Raw genomic sequence first — 11,187 nt, forward strand, 5'->3', positions numbered from 1 at the left:
CACAACTCACAACCATCCTTGGAGGCAGAGGTTACTATAATCCTCCCGCCCTCTCAGGCATGTGAACACAGAGACTTGGAGAGTCTGAATGACCTGTCTGAGACCACATGGTAAGTGAGGCACCTGGGAACCACACCTTGCTCTTCTGGTTCCCAATTCTAGTGTTTATGAATTTAATTACTTGATAAGTGCTAGATTTTTCATTTTCATCTGGGAACTTTAGGAGATACTTGATGCTATCTTCTACGTGGAAAAAAAATCTAAGCATCTGGATATTTTCAAGTGTCAAAGTGCAAATCCTTTCATATTTTCTTGGGCACAGATGGAATTTTAAATGCCCTTCCAGCAGTAAAAATCCATTTTCCCTTCTTGGGTAAAAGAAGTTTCTGAAATGGTTTACACTGATGGAGATCCAGGAACTCAAAGTTGCACATGTAAAAACATATTTTTCCTCTAGAAATTTTATGAGTGAATGAAGTTACGGGGCTATAAAAGGATCGTACGTAACTTTCAGTTGAATTGTTTGTTAGGATGATAATTTATGGGCAGAGGAGGGAAGGAACCTTGTCAAGCAAGGAGCTGAGTCCTTAAAGGTTAAGTAATTTGGCTGACAAGAAAGGGCAGGAGGAGTGGCCTGCTAAAAGAAGGGATCCAAGATGACTTAAAAACCCTGCCAACAAGTTACCTATTTTGCTGCGTCTAAGGAATTGTTTCTTTCCATGATTCAAAGCCTCAGAAGTCATTACATTTCCACACCAATAAATGGACAGAATAACACTTCTAAATTAGATGGCTCTATCATAACAACATTTTTCTAGATATGTCTCTTGAGGCAAGGGAAACAAAAGCAAAAATAAATTATTGGGACTTCATCAAAATAAAAAGCTTCTGCACTATGAAGGAAACAATCAACAAAACTAAAAGGCAACCCTATGGAATGGAAGAAGATATTTGCAAATGACATATCTGATAAAGGGTTAGTATCTAAAATATGTAAAGAACTTATACAACTCAACACCCCCAAACCTTCCAATAATCCAATTAAAAAATAGGCAGAAGACATGAACAGACATTTCTCAAAAGAAGACATCCAGATGCACAAGAGACACATGAAAAGATGTTCAATATAACTTATCACTGGGGAAATGCAAATCAAAAGTACAGTGAGATATTACCTCACACCTGTCAGAATGGCTAAAATCAATGACACAAGAAACAACAAGTGTTGGCAAGGGATGTGGAGAAAAAGGAACCCTCGTGCACTGTTGGTGGGAATGCAAACTGGTGCAGCCACTATGGAAAACGGTATAGAGATTCCTCCAATAGTTAAAAAAATAGAATAACCATATGATTCAGTAATTGCACTATTGGGTATTTACCCCCCAAATACAAAAACACTAATTCAAAGAGATACATGCACCCCTATGTTTATAGCAGTGTTATTTACAATAGCCAAACTATAGAAACAGATGAGTATCCATTGATATATAAATGGATAAAGAAGTGTGATACACACACACACACACACACACACACACTCAATGAAATTTCATTTGGCCATGAAAAAGAATGAAATCTTGCCATTTGCAACAACATGGATGGAGCTAGAGAGTATTACGCTAAGTGAAATAAGTCAGTCAGAGAAAGACAAATACCATATGATTTCACTCATATGTGGAATTTAAGAAGCAAAACAAATGAGCAAAGGAGAAAAGAGAGGCAAACCAAGAAACAGACTCTTAACTATGGAGAACAAACTGATGTTTGTTGGTCACCAGAGGAGGTGGGGGGGGGGATGTGTGAAACAGGTGATGGGGAATAAGGAGGGCCCTTGTCCTGATGAGCACTGGGTGTTATATGGAAGTGTTGAATCCCTATATTGTACACCTGAAACTAATATTACACTGTAGGTTAACTAACCAGAATTAAAATAAAAACTTCATAAATAAAAACATAAATATATTAGGTGACCCTTGCCTGAGCCATTCTGATGAGCAGAAATAAGAAAACTCTTATTTCTTCCCAGGGGCGCCTGGGTGGCTCAGTCGTTGAGCATCTGCCTTCAGCTCAGGTCATGATCCCAGGGTCCTGGGATTGAGCCCCGCATTGGGCTCTCTGCTTCTCCCTCCCTCTGCCTCTGCTGTTCTCCCTGCTTGTGCTTTCTCCCTCTCTCTCTCGATAAATAAAATCTTAAAAAAAAAAAGAAAGAAAGAAAAGAAAACTCTAGTACAACTTAGGAAATTCCTGAGACAGGTAGACTTGCCACTGGTATTCGCAGAGGGGAACTTTGACAGACTTTGGGAAAATCAGTTCAAGGAGGTGATAAATGAATGAAATGCAGCCTTTAAAACAGGGGCAAAAGTTGAAAAATTAAGTCCAATTGGTTTTTTTTTTAAAGATTTTATTTATTTATTTGAGAGAGAGAATGAGAGAGAGAGAGCACATGAGAGGGGGGAGGGTCAGAGGGAGAAGCAGACTCCCCACCGAGCAGGGAACCCAATGCGGGACTTGATCCCAGGACTCCAGGATCATGACCTGAGCTGAAGGCAGTTGCTTAACCAACTGAGCCACCCAGGCACCCAAGTCCAATTGGTTTAAAGAAGGCTGGATTGCCAGAATATTCCAACCGAATGGTTAAGACAAAATGTGTCTAAGGAATCTAAATCAGCAGGTATAGAATATGGGCAGAATATGGGCCATTTCAAGGGATTCAGTTCACACATCTGATTTTTACCAAGATCTCAAATTACAAGGGCATTGAAAATTTACACCTGGTCTTCCTCAAACTCCATACTTAACACAAACAGGTTAAACAATTCCGGCAAGTGGGAGGGCCCTTTGCTCTGGCAGGATAGGATGTAGGTCACTTGATGTGGTTTAAGACCTGGCTCCAAAGCAGAGATCACAGCAGTCCCTTCTTCCTAAATCCACACTTGTTCAAGTTAGAGACAAGTTAGCATTTTCTGCCACTGATCTGGGATCCCCCCCCCCTGAAATGCAGGCAAAAATAAGTCCAGAAGATTGAGTGACTGTCTTAACATTGCCAAAATGAGGCAAATGTCAATCACTCGTCTACACCAACTCTCTTTTCTTTCTTAGACCTGCTCATTGTCTTCTGGGTGGGCGTGAGTGACATAAAAGACAAAAAAACAAAACAGAAAAACCTAGGCAGACTATAAAGACTCAGGCTACCTGACAGCTGACTGAGCCGGGACAGAACCAGCGAGGGGGTAGTCCCCACTGGGAGATTTTGCGCTGGCAGAGACCAGAAGTTTGTTCACGATTCTTACCTCAAGCAGAGGAAACGTCCAAAGCTGGGGAGCACCTTCGATTCCTTCTGCCTCTGAAGCTACGTGTTCTCCACTTGAGCCTTGAACCCAGCTGCTGAAAAGACAAGATAATTAAGTCTGAATCATCTAGTGGTGGATTTTTTTAAATGCCTCTTTCAAAATGTGCTACTTAATTGCTACACTTCAATTGCCCAATAGCATGAATGAACACTACAGCCTCTACCGAGATGAGCAGACAATGCCACCCATGCAATGCTTACTCCCTGTAACACACACACACACACACACACGCACACACACACACACACTATTATGACTATGTTACCAGAATGATTAACTCAAGACTTCCAATGTACTGAAAGAGGTGTCAAATTGCATTGAATTGAAAGAGGAAGAATTTTCCTTTCTGGGATAATAAGCCAGTTTTTCCTGGTCAGGGTGCCTGTAGCGGGTGGCCCAACTACTGCCCAGAATACCTTTTGGACTTTTGGTGGATCGGCTTCAGTCTGAAAGCATGAGGCTTGATAACCGGGCTGACCTAGTTACCACCTTTATCTTTCAGGGTAGGAGCAGAGCACAGATCGTATGTCTAAGTGTCTGCTCCTTTTCGGGTGGGTTAGTGCCTTCCACTCCCAGTATTTCTTTGAGGTTCAGTTGGGTGGGTGCATCAACTCCTATGTGACTTCACACCGGTAAGTTCCAAACCCTATCCACCCTCCCATCCCTCATGTTTTAGTCTTTGCATTTTATATAGCCAGGGATCTGATTGCATGAAGTATCTAAGGTCTTATCTACAATTTTCTGGGTAAGATAGGGTGACCCACTGTCTTAGTTTTCTCAAGATGCAGGATTTTCAGTACTAAAACCAGAACAGTCCTGGGAAAACCCAGGAGATTGGTAACCCTAAGAAGAACAACAGGCACGCTCACTTGGTATTGTCCGCACTCCTGACAGCCCTTCAGGTCTCTCACCCAGGGCGCCAGTTATATTTACCTATTTAACGTGTGTTTCCTTAGGGACAAAATGGGGATAAAAAATAGTATCTACCTTGATAGGTTCTGGTGGAAAAAAAAGTGTTGTTAACCATCAGTCTGTTGGGGCTGTTATGGCGTCTATACAACAGACATTTATTGCTCACGGTTCTAGAGGCTGGGAAGTCCAAGATTAAGGAGCCAGCATGATCACATCTTCCTGGTTCATAGCCAGCGCCTCTGACTGTGTCCTCACATGGTGGAAGGAGCCAGGGATCTCTCTGGAGCCTCTTTTATACTACATTAGTCCCATTCATGAGGGCTCCACCTTCATGACTTGAGCACCTCATAAAGGCCCCACCCACAGATACCATCACTTTTGGGGATTAGGATTTCAACATATGAATTTTGGAGGGACGCAAACATTCAGACCATAGCAACAACCTGGAAGAGTTTGTTCTTAAAACCGAAAAATGTTGTAAAATTTTATTCATCAGTATGTGGCCTTATCAATGGTGATACAAGCCTGAAGATACTCTCTTCATTGAATCATTTATTGTTAGTCATCACAGATTCCACTCATTCAATCCACAAATATTGGGCAAGGACTTCTTCAGTAAAGAAGACAGAATCCCTGTCCACGTGGAGTTTATTAGATGAAGCTATAAAACAAACAAGCAAACAGCAAAACAAAAATGTATAGATTGTGATGTATGCTATGAAGGAAATAAGGGACTGTGTTGGTGTGGTGGTCTTGTAATTGGCAGGGCGCTGTCGCTGGGGGAGGCTTGCTTGCTTTGTGGGGTGGCCTAGGAAGGCTTCTCTGAGGAGGTATACTGGAGCTGAGATCTGAGCTCTGCAGGGAATGGGGGTACAAACCTCTGTACCTGTACGAAGGACAGAAACACAGGCATTAGGTATCTGAACAGTGGTGTCGGTGGGTAGATGGAGCTCTGGGGAAAGCTTGGCTGGAAATGTGAATTTCTAAGTCATCATGCTGGAGGCGAAGTGAAAGCCCAGAGGTGGGCAGGTGTGTGGGGGGCAGTTTCCCATGGTGCATGTGCTGCTGAGGGCCGTGGGATGATCTCTGGTGCTTGACGGAGAAACACTTGACATTGTATTGTCATTGTTTTTAGTGTATGAGGAAAGAAGAATACACAACCAGACATGGAAAAACAGGAATGACATCACAGATCACATGGAAAAAAATCATAAAGTACCCCAAATATTTCTGTCCCTTCCTCAGAATCTTCCCTAGGTGGCAGTACCAGTTTCTCCCCACCCCCATCTCCCCTGCCCAGGGCAGCTGCTTGGCCCCACCTTCCTCCCCTGCTCCCCCACTCTCCCACAATGCCCCAAACCTCTTCCCTGGCAGTAAGCTTCCTGTCCTGCTCAGCCCCCTATTTGCCTCTCCCATCCATTAACCAGCTGCATAGGATCTGCTAGACTTACAGGGAAGCTGATCATTGTAACACAGCTGTATTTTTCCAGACACAAATATTAATTTTTCCTTTTACCCTGGAAAACCTGAAAGTCTTGGTGGAAACCTGAATCACTGTTGTCTCTCCTGGGGCATCTGGCACAGGATTTGAGGGGAGTTCTCAGGAAGGGTGGCCTGGAGAAAGTGAACCGGGGACTCTGTCCTGCAGTGCTGGGCTCTCGCCTCACAGGGACCTGCCTGCCCACCCCACCTAGGACCCTGGGCAATTCGCTCCACTCCTGGGTCTCCGCCATCCTTTTCAGAGTCACTGAGAGAATTGAACTGAATGAACTAGCACATAGTTTTTCACACATTATTAATAAGATACATCATTATGTTTCTCTATTTTAAACAAAGTTTAATTTCCATGGTATTTATTTTTTACATTTACCCTCTATTTGGAAATTAATGTTTTCCCTTTACATAGCTTTCCCTTTTAAACAAATGTACATATGGTTTTTTAAAAAATATTATTTTTTTTTTTAGAGAGGGAGAGAAAGAAGAGAAAGAGAGGCAGAAGGAGAGGGGAGAGAGAATCTTAAGCAGGCTCTGTGTTGAGCGTGGAATCTGATGCGGGGCTCAATCTCATGACCCTGAGATCACGACCTGAGCCAAAATCAAGAGTCAGATACTTAACAAACTGAGCCACCCAGGCGCCCCTAAACCAATGTACATACAGTTTAAGAAGTGGCCTGATTTATGGGGAAAAGTAAAGTAAATAATGGTGCAGCTCAGGTGGGACATGGAATAATTCTAGAAAAAGAGGCTCGAATAATACAAGCTTAGGAAAAAAAGATGGAAGAAGAGAGGGCAGTTAGTCTGTTTTATTTCATTTAGAAAGGGCCTGAGATTTCAGCTCCTTAGCCTTCTTTCCGCTCAAGGAGTGGCTTTAAGGCAAATTTGCTGAATTCATCATTACAACAAAAGCCAGTAGCACTATGTCCAGTTTCACTATTTATTTTAGTTTTTCTGATTTAACTGAAAATTTGCTGGGAACTCCTACTTATCCAGCCTACCCATGATGGCAATCTAGAAGGCAAGATTAATTATTTCACTTACTAATGGCTGACAGCATGTTAGTCTCTGCAGATCAAGGGACACCTTTAATTAAAACTCCAAAGAAACATCATAATTAACTAGCTAGAATAATTGTTCGTTAAAGAAAAATTTCAAGATAAAGTGTTAAGGAACTGAGCATCATACTTCTTGGTTTCTGGAATGTCTGGGCTATTCCCATATAGGAAAAAGCAGCTGAATACCAGACTTTTTTGAGCTTGGAAGACATATTATGTTATTCTTTGCAGGAGAGTAAAGTGAGAGAGGACAGGGATTATCTATATATTGGGGGGGGGGTGAAGAATGAACCAACATTTTGTGTTGGAGAAATCTGGTTAAAAGGACACCCTGAAGAGGGAATAAGAGGTAGGGAAAAATAAGAGCTAACATTTTTTTGTTGTTGTTATGCTCTGGGCACCAGCCATATATTACCTTATTAAATCCCCACGAAGACTGTGTGAGGTACTAATATTCTCTCAATTTTATAGGTGAGAAAACCAAGGGGTTAAGTATATGCCGAAGCGTAGGTGTCACGGCTAAGGTTGTAGAGCCAGGACTCAGGACCCAGGTGTCCCGCTTCCTGGAGTCTGTGGTTTTAACCACTACGCCAAACTGCCTCTTCAGGAGGGTCGCTAAAGGGCAACCCACAACCCAGGGGATGTGGAAGGTGGGGAGAGAGAAGGATGCTGTTGCTAGGCAGTACATCTATTTTTCCAAGCCGCTAATTGAATCTGTGACAGTGACACAGATAGATGTGTCTGTTTGAAGTTGCTAGCTTATTCCAGACCAGAGGAAGCTGTCTGGAACTTGTGTGGCTCTTGAGAGAGATCAGTGACCCTACAGTTCACTCTGGACGGGCTGAGGAGACATCTGGCAGAATCACCCTGTCACCTGGCAGCAAGCATCTCCCCCTCTCTTCCCAGCCCTGTCTCAGGCCACCTTCTCCTGATGCCTGTGACGACAGACCAGACCGTGGTCCTCCCGCTAATCACACTCTGGAATAGTTTACAGCCGTGGACCCCCTTCCAGTTTTGAAAAATAAACAAAACAAACCCACTTACTCACTTACCTCACTTATTATCAGTTGTCTAAAAGGGAGTTACATTTTATTACTTGTAGTTCAAACTGAATTTAAGTTCACGTTAAATTTGAGTGAAACCATATAATTGTCTTTCTCTGTTTGACTTACTTCACTTAACATAATCCCCTCCAGTTCTATCCATGTAGATGCAAACAGTGGGTATTCATCATTTCTGATGGCTGACTAACATAAGCAATAGTACGGAGGAATGTAGGGGAAGGGAGGGAAATCCAAAGGGGGAGGAATCAGAGAGGGAGATGAACCATGAGAGACTATGGACCCCGAGAAACAGTCCAGGGGTTTCAGAGGGAGGAGGGTGGGGGGAGGGGGTAACAGGGTGATGGGTATTGAGGAGGGCACGTGCTGTGATGAGCACTGGGTGTTATACTTAACTAATGAATCATTGAGCACTGCATTGAAGACTAATTATGTACTACACAGTGGCTAACTGAACATAATAAAAAACTAAATTCATTTTAAATTTGAAATGAACATACATGTCTTTTATGAGACATGAGAGATATTGTGGAACCAAGCAAACAGATAATGTGACACAACTCTGAAATGTCTGAGAACCACCAGTGTAAGCCCAGTTCAGACAGATAAGAATTTCTCCACCTCAATGCTATTGACATTTTGGACCATGTAATTCTTTGATGTGGGGACTATCCTATGCATTGTAGGACATTTAGCAGCACACCTTGCCTCTACCCTGATGTTAGTAGCACCACTTTCGCCTACCCCAGTTGTGACAAAAATGTCTCCAGACTATGGCTAACATCCTTGGACAGGCCTTGATTGAGAACCAAGAAAATAAAGTATATTCAAGTATTCTATCTAGCCCTTGCTGTAGAAAAATGGCATGCCTCTGGAGGGTCAGAGTCTAATATTCCTAATAATATTTTTCTTTTTTTTAAGATTTTATTTATTTATTTGACAGAGAGAGACACAGCGAGAGAGGGAACACAAACAGGGGAGTGGGAGAGGGAGAAGCAGGCTTCCCGCTGAGCAGGGACCCCAGGACCATGACCTGAACTGAAGGCAGATGCTTAATGACTGAGCCACCCAGGCACCCCCCAATAATATTTTTCTTAATTATCCAATACATATTTGAATACATTCTCTTGGTGACAGTTTCAAACAACACTGAGGTTTACCTATTGAGCTGTGAAAATCCTTGATGCTCCTTCCACCCCCTATCCCTGTCTTCTGTATGACTCCTTCTAGTTTGCTTTCCAAGAATATTTTTCTTTCTTTCAATAGATTCCAGACATCTTCATTTGGTCCTTGGGTGGGGTTTTAATCATTTCAACAACTTCTGAAGATTCTTTTCCTAACTTGCATGGTTCTAATTTCATTTCACAACACTTTTTAAGGTCCATTTCAGTTTCTCACCAAGCATAGCAGATACCTCAACGTGCTTTGTAAGTGTTAAGAAAACCCAAAACAACCACAGCAAGACCACATGGTATAGACCAGTGGTTCCCAAAGTATGGTTTCACAGTAGCATCACCTGGAAATCATTAGAAATGCAAATTCTCAAGCCCTTCTCCAGGGCTAAATTAGAAACACTGTGTAAATTAAAGCTCAAGATTCAGGAAAATGGATTGGATTTAAGTAAACACTCAAACTAAGGCCAACCTGGCTTTCTTTGGTGGAGATAGAATGAAAATCTTACTTTCCAAACAGATATATCAAGAACTCAGAGATATCTTTATGGATATCTTTATACCATTTAAAATTTTGCTTAACCAGTCCTAACAAGGGAGGTGGGGACTGAACGTTGTGAAGATGGATTAAGACCTGCCTTTTCCCCTTGAAAAACTCATAACCTAAGACTGGAGAAAGCCTGATATGTAAATAATTGCACTATGATGTGATGGATAACATTGAAAAGCATGTTCCAAGTGCTCTTGGAACAAAAGGAAGGAGCAACATACTTTCCTTGGAAGAAGGAAAATAAAAGTATTCCAGGCAGAAGGGTCAGCATATGCAAAAGCACAGGAACTTACTTGGTGGGAGAGGATGTAAAGTAGGGGGAGAGGCATTCTGGAGTAGTGCAGTATGAGTAGTCTATAGGGGTCATTGGGCAGATTGAAGAAAGTGGTTTCAGCTGGACTATGAAGGGTTTTTAATCATGCACAGAAATCTGATTTATATTCAGAAACTACAGGAAACTCAACAATAAGAAAAAAAACATTTAAAAAGTGGGCAAGAATTTGAAGAGACCTCACTGAAGAAGATCTACAGATGGCAAATAAACATACAGAAAGATGCTCAACATTGTTATTAAGAATTGCAAATTAAAGCAATGAGACACATCTATTAGAACGACTAAAATTAAAAACAACCTGACAATACAAATCAATGGTGAGGATGTAGAGAAACAGGAACTCTCATATTCATTGCTAAAGGGAATGCAAAATGGTATAGCCATATTGGAAAACAGTTTGGCAGTTTCCTACAAAATTAAACCTAGTCTTGCCATACGACCCAGCAATGGTGTTTCTGGGTGTTTATCCAACTGATTTGAAAACCTAGGTCCATATAAAAACCTGCACAAACCCAATGTTTATAATAGTTTTATTCATAATTGTCCCAAACTGGAAGCATCCAAGATGTCCCTCAATAGGTGAATGGGTAAACTGTAGTACATCCATACAATGGCATGTTATTCAACGTTAAAAAGAAATGAGCTAGGAAGCCACAAAAAGACATGGATTAATCTCAACCGCATATTGCTAAGTAAAAAAGTTAGTCATGAAGCCAGAAAATGCTATACAATGATTCCAATCATACGACATTCTGGAAAAGGCAAAACTAAAGAGATGGTAAAGAGATCAGTAATTGCCAGAGGCTGGGGGGCTGTGGTGGAGAAGCTTGAAGTGCAGGGGATTTTTTAGGTTAGTGAAATAAGACATTATGCATCTGTCAAAACTGATAGAACTTTACATATCAAAGAGTAAATCTTAATGTATGTAAATTTTAAAAAAATCACATAGGAGATTGAGGGGTCCAAGAGAGAATGCAGAATGTGAGAAAAGAATCTAAATGTGTTACAAATGTATGAAACAACCTTGCTGAAGGGGATTGGGGAACAAGGTGCTGACCTGTGTCTTTTGGGAATGAATGGAAGCTGTAAGACAAAGGGCAGCAGGAACTGTTGTTGAAGCACTGTACTCTGGTTGATAATGTTGTTTTGATAAGCATCTGAAACCACTATACATAGATTCTGGAAATGAATGATTAAGCAAATGGATGGTGGCGAGCTAAGTTTGTCACAGTTGGATTGGGAAGTTACAGATAAGC

The sequence above is a fragment of the Eumetopias jubatus genome, unplaced genomic scaffold (genome assembly GCF_037043125.1).
Source record: "Eumetopias jubatus isolate StellerSeaLion01/CBP00866 unplaced genomic scaffold, mEumJub1_p1.0 scaffold_8, whole genome shotgun sequence".
Classification (NCBI taxonomy): Eukaryota; Metazoa; Chordata; class Mammalia; order Carnivora; family Otariidae; genus Eumetopias; species Eumetopias jubatus.